We start from the raw sequence: 7893 nt of genomic DNA, 5'->3' as shown, positions 1-7893 counted from the left end.
TCATCAGCAATACAGGATAGTTTAAACTATGTATCACGAATCATTAACTAATAATTCTTGTACAGGCATGTAAGTAGTATTTTGTTTGTTACTTATTTATTACAATTCAATAGATTATCTCTTACCAATTTGTGGGTTTTTACTTTGTCTGCTTAATCAATTTTCTGCATATTTATAAACACAGACATGTAATATTGGCATAATTACTATAAATTTTTTGATCTTTATCTTTATAAGACAGCACCCTAATATGGGCTTTTTATAATTTCAGCGTTTAATTTACTTTGTACCGTTTGACCTGAAGATGCTTTGCAAAGTGTAGAAAGCGAAACCGGCCGTTTTGGTAGTAAAATTAAATTGATTGTGAGTAAGTCTTATTTTATTTCTTTTACCTATTAGATATTAAAACATTTTTGTGATTTCTTTGACAATTGATTAAATATTGGTGTGTTCCGAAATAAATTTTACATTTATCTTACAGATAAGTAACCGCAACATAATTTGACGTGAAAAGACGGGTAGATTTTATTTTATAAATAAATGTCTATGCTACAGATAACATATCTGTTAGGGTAGGAACACGTAGAACGCGTGTTGCTGGCGCTGGCGAGCAAGCGCTGACAAGCGCCAACAAGCGCATGTGTATATTAGCATACTTTGATATGGAACGGTACACAAAGAACGGTTGTCTGAACTTGTCGGCGTTTGCAATAGGCGCTGACCAGCAAACAAGAATGTTCAATACATTATTTTCCAGCTTAATTAAACGCCCCAAATCTGGAGATAAAGGTGGGGAAAAGTACACCAGTAAGTGGCACTACTTTAAATCGTTGTACTTTCTGAAAGACATCGTTAAATCACGACCTAGCTCGGGAAATTTGACCTGAACTGAAGCTTATAGGGACCAAGAAAACTCTCCTAACATCTCCTGTGACAGCTCTTGATGCTACTGAGGATGAAAATGAGGATGTCGTCATTCAACATGAACTTGGCCGATGACCAAGATTTATTAGATTATGCTTTCTTCTACTTCACTCAGGATGTAATTAAATGTGTCCAACTTTATCCTCATATATCTAAAGAATCTCTGACTGTCCTTTAGCTGCGGAAAGAGGTAGTGGTACTCCCCGAATTCCCGCCGTTCACGATTAATTTCATGCACACACCATCCTTCCTTCTATGTAAAATTTTTAAGTGGACATTTTCTAATAAAAGCTTATCATCTTCAGTTTCAGAATCCAACGACATCTTTCACTACGAAAAGTTTTAAACAAACTGATGCTGATATCCAGCTTTTTACTTGTCCACGTAAAAGCAGGCAAGCGCTAAAAATAAGCGCTTGTCAGCACCAGCAATAAGCGCGCCGGTTCGCCGGCGTTCTACGTGTTCTTACCCTTAGATAGGACATTATTCATTATTCACCGGTCCTTCCATGCAAGAAGTTTATTATTTTAAAAATTTAATTTTTAATTCTTTTGAAAATGTTGTTGATCCTAAAAAATTGGCTGCGAATTTGATGATCGGTAAAAAATAGAATACAAAACTCGAGCTTCCTTAACAAATAAATTGCCAAACTATAATTACGCTGGTTTTATACATAGGTCGATTTCATAAGTCGACTTACATACGCAAAAAGTTCAGCGACTCTCCAAAAATTGACTTATTTGTTATGAAAGTGTACAACAAATATTATTCTGTTGTCGTCCTAGCCATAAATAGGAAGAACACAAAAAAAATTAATCGAGTGATTGTAGATGCTATTGCTTGTATCCCCCGTCGCATGGTGTTGGGCAAAATCACTAGTTATTTATAAAATCTTTAAATTCTGTAATGAGTATTTTTTATATTCTTTCGAATTTAACGATTCAAAGAAATAAAACATAAAAGGCAACTATTTGTATTGTATAATAAACATCATTTCGAATCTATAATAGGTGGATATTCGTATTCGTTTTCGCACATAAATCTATTCCATTAGAACGATTCAATCTGCTTGATTGGCTATAATTTTAAATTAAGATTTCATTACTAGTTATTGAGGATGATTCGCGAATTATTGACATATGGAATTTCTGATCATAAATCATAAGCGTTTGTTTACTGATGATGCAAATTCATACGAATGAGAACCGTAATCGATAAAAAGGCGAATGCTGTAGGTGAGATTTCACTGCCGCCTTCGGCAATGTAAAAAATTCCGTATTGTAATTGTAAACATAAGTAAGTAGATAAACCACATAATGAAGGACATACGATCTGGAATAACAGATATATTAAAGATAGCTATACAGATACAAAGAAATTGTCTAGGATATGTGTGAAACGGGAAGTGAGATATGTATATTGTCTCTACTACTGTTTAAAGTCTATAGTGAACATTTTTACTAGGAATTTCTATCAAATGCAAACGGGAAAGCTATATAATAATATTCGTTATGCAGACGACACTGTGCTGTTGACAAGGACATCAAAAGATCTTTAACTTTTACAGTATTGTGCGAATTAATGGAAATATTGTGACATTTTTTAATATTTACAGTTGGCAACACTGTCCACACATTTACAACTGACGAAGCATTGAAAACATAACCTTACTTTTCTCTGCCTTTTATTTGAGGGTATTTTAGGACATTTCTTACTAAGTTTGTGTTGTTTTGTACTATTTTGTGTTGTTTTCGGTAATTAGTGAGTTTGTTTCGTCTAATTCCATCTTGGATATTAGGCCTAGGAAGCGTGAAAAGATTATCACCTTAAGTGACCATACTTCTATCTTACCAAGAGAAATCGCAAGAACAAGTGGAGTGAGTCAGGGGGTAGTAAGCAAGATTTTGAAGCGTAAACGAGAAACTGAATCAATAGATGTGAACAGGTTAAGAAAATGCGGAAGAAAGAGAAAAATAACACCAGCAGATAAAAGATTTTTACTTTGAAAGAGCAAATTGAACCAACAAGATCTAGATCAGCATCAGGTTGTAGTAATTCATGACTCAACTGTTTGGAAAAGACTTTTGGAGAATGGTAAAAGGGCATTGCGTCCACAGAAAAAACAGCTTTTAACTGAACAAATGAAGAAACAAAGACTATTGTATACCAAAAATACTCTAATTGGACTGTAGACGATTGAAGAAAAGTCATATTTACAGACGAAACTCACTTTATAGTTCAGGGACAGCGGTCAAAATTCGTCAGGAAGTCTGACAACGAAACCCTTATACCATCTCATATTGATCAAACCGTAAAACATTCAGTCAAAAAAATGTTTTGGGGATGTTTTGGGGATGTTTTTGGGATGTTTTGGGGATGTTTTTCATACATGTAGGTTTTACCTTTGGTACCAATCGAAGGCATGATGAACAGCCAAAAATACAAATCCATATCGGAACAGAGACAGAACTCCAAAAATGTCAGCCCCAAGGAGGAGCGATTCTTTAACTGGACTCTGCTCCCTGTCGCAACTCAAAGCAAATGATGGAATTTTTCAAAAATAAGATTAATATTTTAAATTGGCCCTGTAATTCACCAGACCTTAACCCCATTGAGTATAGGCGGTCATTCAGGTTTGGTTTTGAGACGAAAGGAAATCTGGAAACTGTCAGAAGCTCGTAGAATCTATGCCAAAACGGGTAAAAGCAGTAATTGCAGTCAAAGGGAGACATATTTCCTACTAAAGTATGTAAGTTTACCTTCATAGTTTTGTCAAAATATAATTTTTTCTAAATAAACTGTTTTTTCATTAAAACAGTCTATGATTCCATTAATTCTCAGTGTACTGTACTAAAAATTATGAATGTTAGCGTTAGAAAACTCAGTATATGATCTTTAGTAAGAATTCACATAACTATGCAAGCTGTAATAAATCAAACAAATGACGAAAACATTGAAATTCGGAGACATATTGAAATTACCAGGATTATTTTAAAACTTAAATTGTGATGTATTTAGTATCCTACTGCAATGTATAAAAAAATTGAGAGTTTCGAGATGTGGTGCTATCTTCAACGATTGAGAATAAGCTAGGTCGACAACGAGGAAGTTCTGCATCGAATGAATAAAAGGCCTGAAATAGTAATTACTAGAAAAAAGGCAAAGTTGAAGTATTCCACTATCTGGTGGAATACTTTATCTTTGACCATCTAATGGAGAAAATAAAGATTTCGACAAAGTATAATACAAACAAAGATCGACGGAGTCCAAGCCGTAGAGGGATGTCTTGGATGAGAAGTTTAAGGAAACGATTTATCGAGGTTGACAATTAATATTGACGATCAAATTTCTTTTTTTTTGAGCTTGATAAATTACTTGACGTTGTAGGTGAACTGTCCACAGTCATTATTTTTTCTTTCTCCCTATACTTTCATACTTTCGTTACATAGTCCTTATTACGTTGTTTTGATTTGTCACTGCAAATAAATGTTTAAAGGCTTTTATAGTCAAGTCAATTCTCTGACCCTCAGGTATAATTAGCTGTCTTTGTGTTTCATTTGCAAATCAATCTATACATTTTTCTTGAGACCATGTTTCATTGGGAGATATTATTTGTTTTCGCACTCTCATTTAAAGCTCTCTAAATATTGAGACGTTTTTCTTGGGTACATGAACAATCTGAACAACCATTACCCAAAAGCTCCTGCATCAGATAATAATCTAGATGCCTGGGTAGCTTATACAGCTACAGCCAATTCCAATGTTGCGTTTTGCCATATGGTGAGGGACGTGACCACTCCGTTACGCCTTCCCTTTTCTTAGATGTCTCAACCCCTTCTCATTCACGCAAAAGCACACGCTGGGGAACACAACTGGTAGTCACTCACAAAGTCGCAGCTAATACACTGCTGAAGGTATACACTACATGCAGCAAACTAATTCTTTCCACGGGTACCATGAGCCTCTTATAAACCGGTATTTCTATTGCTCCAGATCAGACTGGGGCCGCGTAAAAGACAATTGACTATACAACAACATGACGAGCCCTCTTTAAATTAGATTCTCTCAGTGTTGAGTAATATCCTTTCCAACGCAGCTGCTCTCTGAGCAGGGTAGCGGGTAACTACTCGCAAATCTTTGCTCTCAAGCTTCCAGTCTTATAGAGAATCACCCCTTGTCGTGATCTACCGTATTGTTTAATACATCCCACATTCTTTTGACGTTTTTCCTTATTGTCTTATTCTCATTTACGACTATTTTTTTCATGTCCAACTGTCAACTTTTTCATATTTACATTTTCTCTCAGTAGCTTTTGTTGTCTGTGGTAAGAAGGGTACTATGTCATTTTCTGTCTTGATTATATCATAACGAGTATATTTTTACGTTTAGAATGCTGCTACGAGACCTGCTGTTAATCGTAATGTACATCTATGTCGTTTCTCACAATATTTAATATTTCCTTCGCATCTTAAGCGACCTCCATGTATAGAGGCGTCTGTTAAACAGTTTAAACCAAGTATTAAGAACCTGTGTTAGTATCTTGACAGAACTCAACACAGCGTGTACCTGGTTCGTTCAACCAACCGTGTACCATATGGACTAACGATGGATTCGACTTTTTCTGAGCCCACTTTAGCATTTAAATCTCTCATAGATATGTATGAACGATTTTGTATATTTCTGATTCTCTTAATCTTAGAATAGAATATCTAAAGCTCTTTCTCTATAGAGCAGCTGGTATATATTTGGTGGTGGATCTTTTAAAATATTTCCAATTCTCAAGAGTTTAATAATATCTGGATTCTTCAAGGTGGTATTTACGTATGACCATATTATATGAGACTTACGACAGACGAGACAGACGAGACTTACGAATCATTATCAATCTGTATTTGAATCAAAAGGCCAATATAAAGATAGAAGAACAAAAGTCCGAAAATATAGATATAAAGAGAGGAGTAAGGCAGGGCTGTGTTCTGTCACCATTACTGTTTAACGTGTACAGTGAAGCCATATTCCAGGAAGCGATAGCGGATCTGGGTGATGGAATCTCTGTAAACGGAAGAATAGTAACTAACATAAGATTCGCTGATGACACCGTTATAATGGCAGACACCCTGGAATCGCTACAAGAATTGGTAAATAGAATTAACGATTATTGCATTAGATACGGACTAAAAATAAATATGAGAAAAACTAAATTTATGATTGTCTCAAAAACGCAACATGGAAATGAAAGATTAATGATAGAGCAAACCCAAATAGAAAAAGTAGAGACATACAAATATCTGGGAACCTGGGTTGATGACAAAAATGACCAAAGCAGAGAAATCAAAGTCCGAATTGAATCTGCAAGGCAAGAATTTGTGAAAATGAAGACAATGCTTACCAACAGAGACCTTCAGTTGCATCTCAGATTGAGGGCTCTAAGATGTTACATATTTTCTATCTTACTATACGAAATGGAAGCTTGGACATTGAAGAAACAACACATAAGAAAAATAGAAGCGTTCGAAATGTGGTGTTACAGAAGAATATTAAAAATTCAGTGGGTTCAAAGGATTACCAATGCTGAAGTACTAAGACGTCTAAATAAGGAGTTAGAAATTATGAACAGCATAAAAAGAAGAAAACTAGAGTATTTGGGTCACATAACCAGAGGAGAAAAATATGAGCTGCTGAGAATTATTATGCAAGGAAGGATCCAAGGAAGAAGAAGCATAGAAAGAAGACGCATCTCCTGGCTGAGGAACCTTAGAGAATGGTTTAACTGTAGTTCACTACAACTTTTCAGAGCAGCAGCCAACAAAGTGACCATAGCCGTTATGATATCCAACCTCCGATAGGAGATGGAACTTTAAGAAGAAGAATATTATATGAGTAGCAAGGATAACTGCGGGAAATAGAGCATTGTACTTTCTTTCAACATTATTAAGATCGAAGATGCTAAAAAGAAAATCTAAATTAACACTGTACTACAAGTCGATTATTCGCCCAATTATTACATATGGCAGTGAAATATGGAACAACTAGCGGGAAATCAATAAGCTTCTAGTATTTGAAAGAAAGGTTCTCAGAATAATATTTGGCCCTCAAATAGATGAATTCACATGGGATTGGAGAAGATGCCGCAATGCTGAATTGGTGACTCTGTATGGAACTGAAAACATAGTTAGACATATCAAGGCAAACCGAATAAGATGGGAGGTCACGTGGTACGATTAGAGGATGACAGAGTGTTAAAGACAGTGTTTTTTTGAAAGACTAGATGGTAGAAGATCAGTAGGCCGACCGAGAAAGAGATGGAAGGATGATGTTGAAGCCGATTTATCTAGAATTGGGGTACAACAATGGGAAATAGAAGCACAAGATCGTAGAGGATGGAGGGCGATAGTGGATGCGGCGAAGACTCACCCCAAGTTGTAAAGCCAGTGAAGAAGAAGAAAAAGAAGAAGAAGAAGAAGAAGAAGAAGAAGAAGAAGAAGAAAGAAGAAGAAGAAGAAGAAGATATTACATGAATATGGTTTGTAATTGTTCCTGTTAATTGTGTCATATGTTTGTACAGCAAATGTTAATCAAATGTTTGATGCCAGGATAAGGATAGTTTTAGTTAGGTAATGTTGTATAATTTGGGTTTATTCGCCTATGCATTAATTTTCTCGTTTGCTCAGATTCCAGTGAGCGATGGCACTCAAGTGAAGTCAATGATCTCGTCTGTGTATATATTAGAATTTGTAGCTATATGTATACTATAAAAAACATTACAATTATTGTGACCGAGGAGCATAAAACAAATAGGCTCTAATTAGCGTTTGGCACTTTATTATTAAATTGTAAAATACAAAACTGACTACGATCTAAGCTTCGAACCATTCCTGCTACTTCTGTCATATTTCTTAAAGCTAAGTTTACACGAAGTATTTCTCAAGATACTACTACCATAGTAGGCAGCATCTATTGGGGCATTGA

This window comes from Diabrotica undecimpunctata, chromosome 1 (genome assembly GCF_040954645.1).
Source record: "Diabrotica undecimpunctata isolate CICGRU chromosome 1, icDiaUnde3, whole genome shotgun sequence".
NCBI classification, from domain to species: domain Eukaryota; kingdom Metazoa; phylum Arthropoda; class Insecta; order Coleoptera; family Chrysomelidae; genus Diabrotica; species Diabrotica undecimpunctata.
This window is presented reverse-complemented; position numbering follows the sequence as displayed.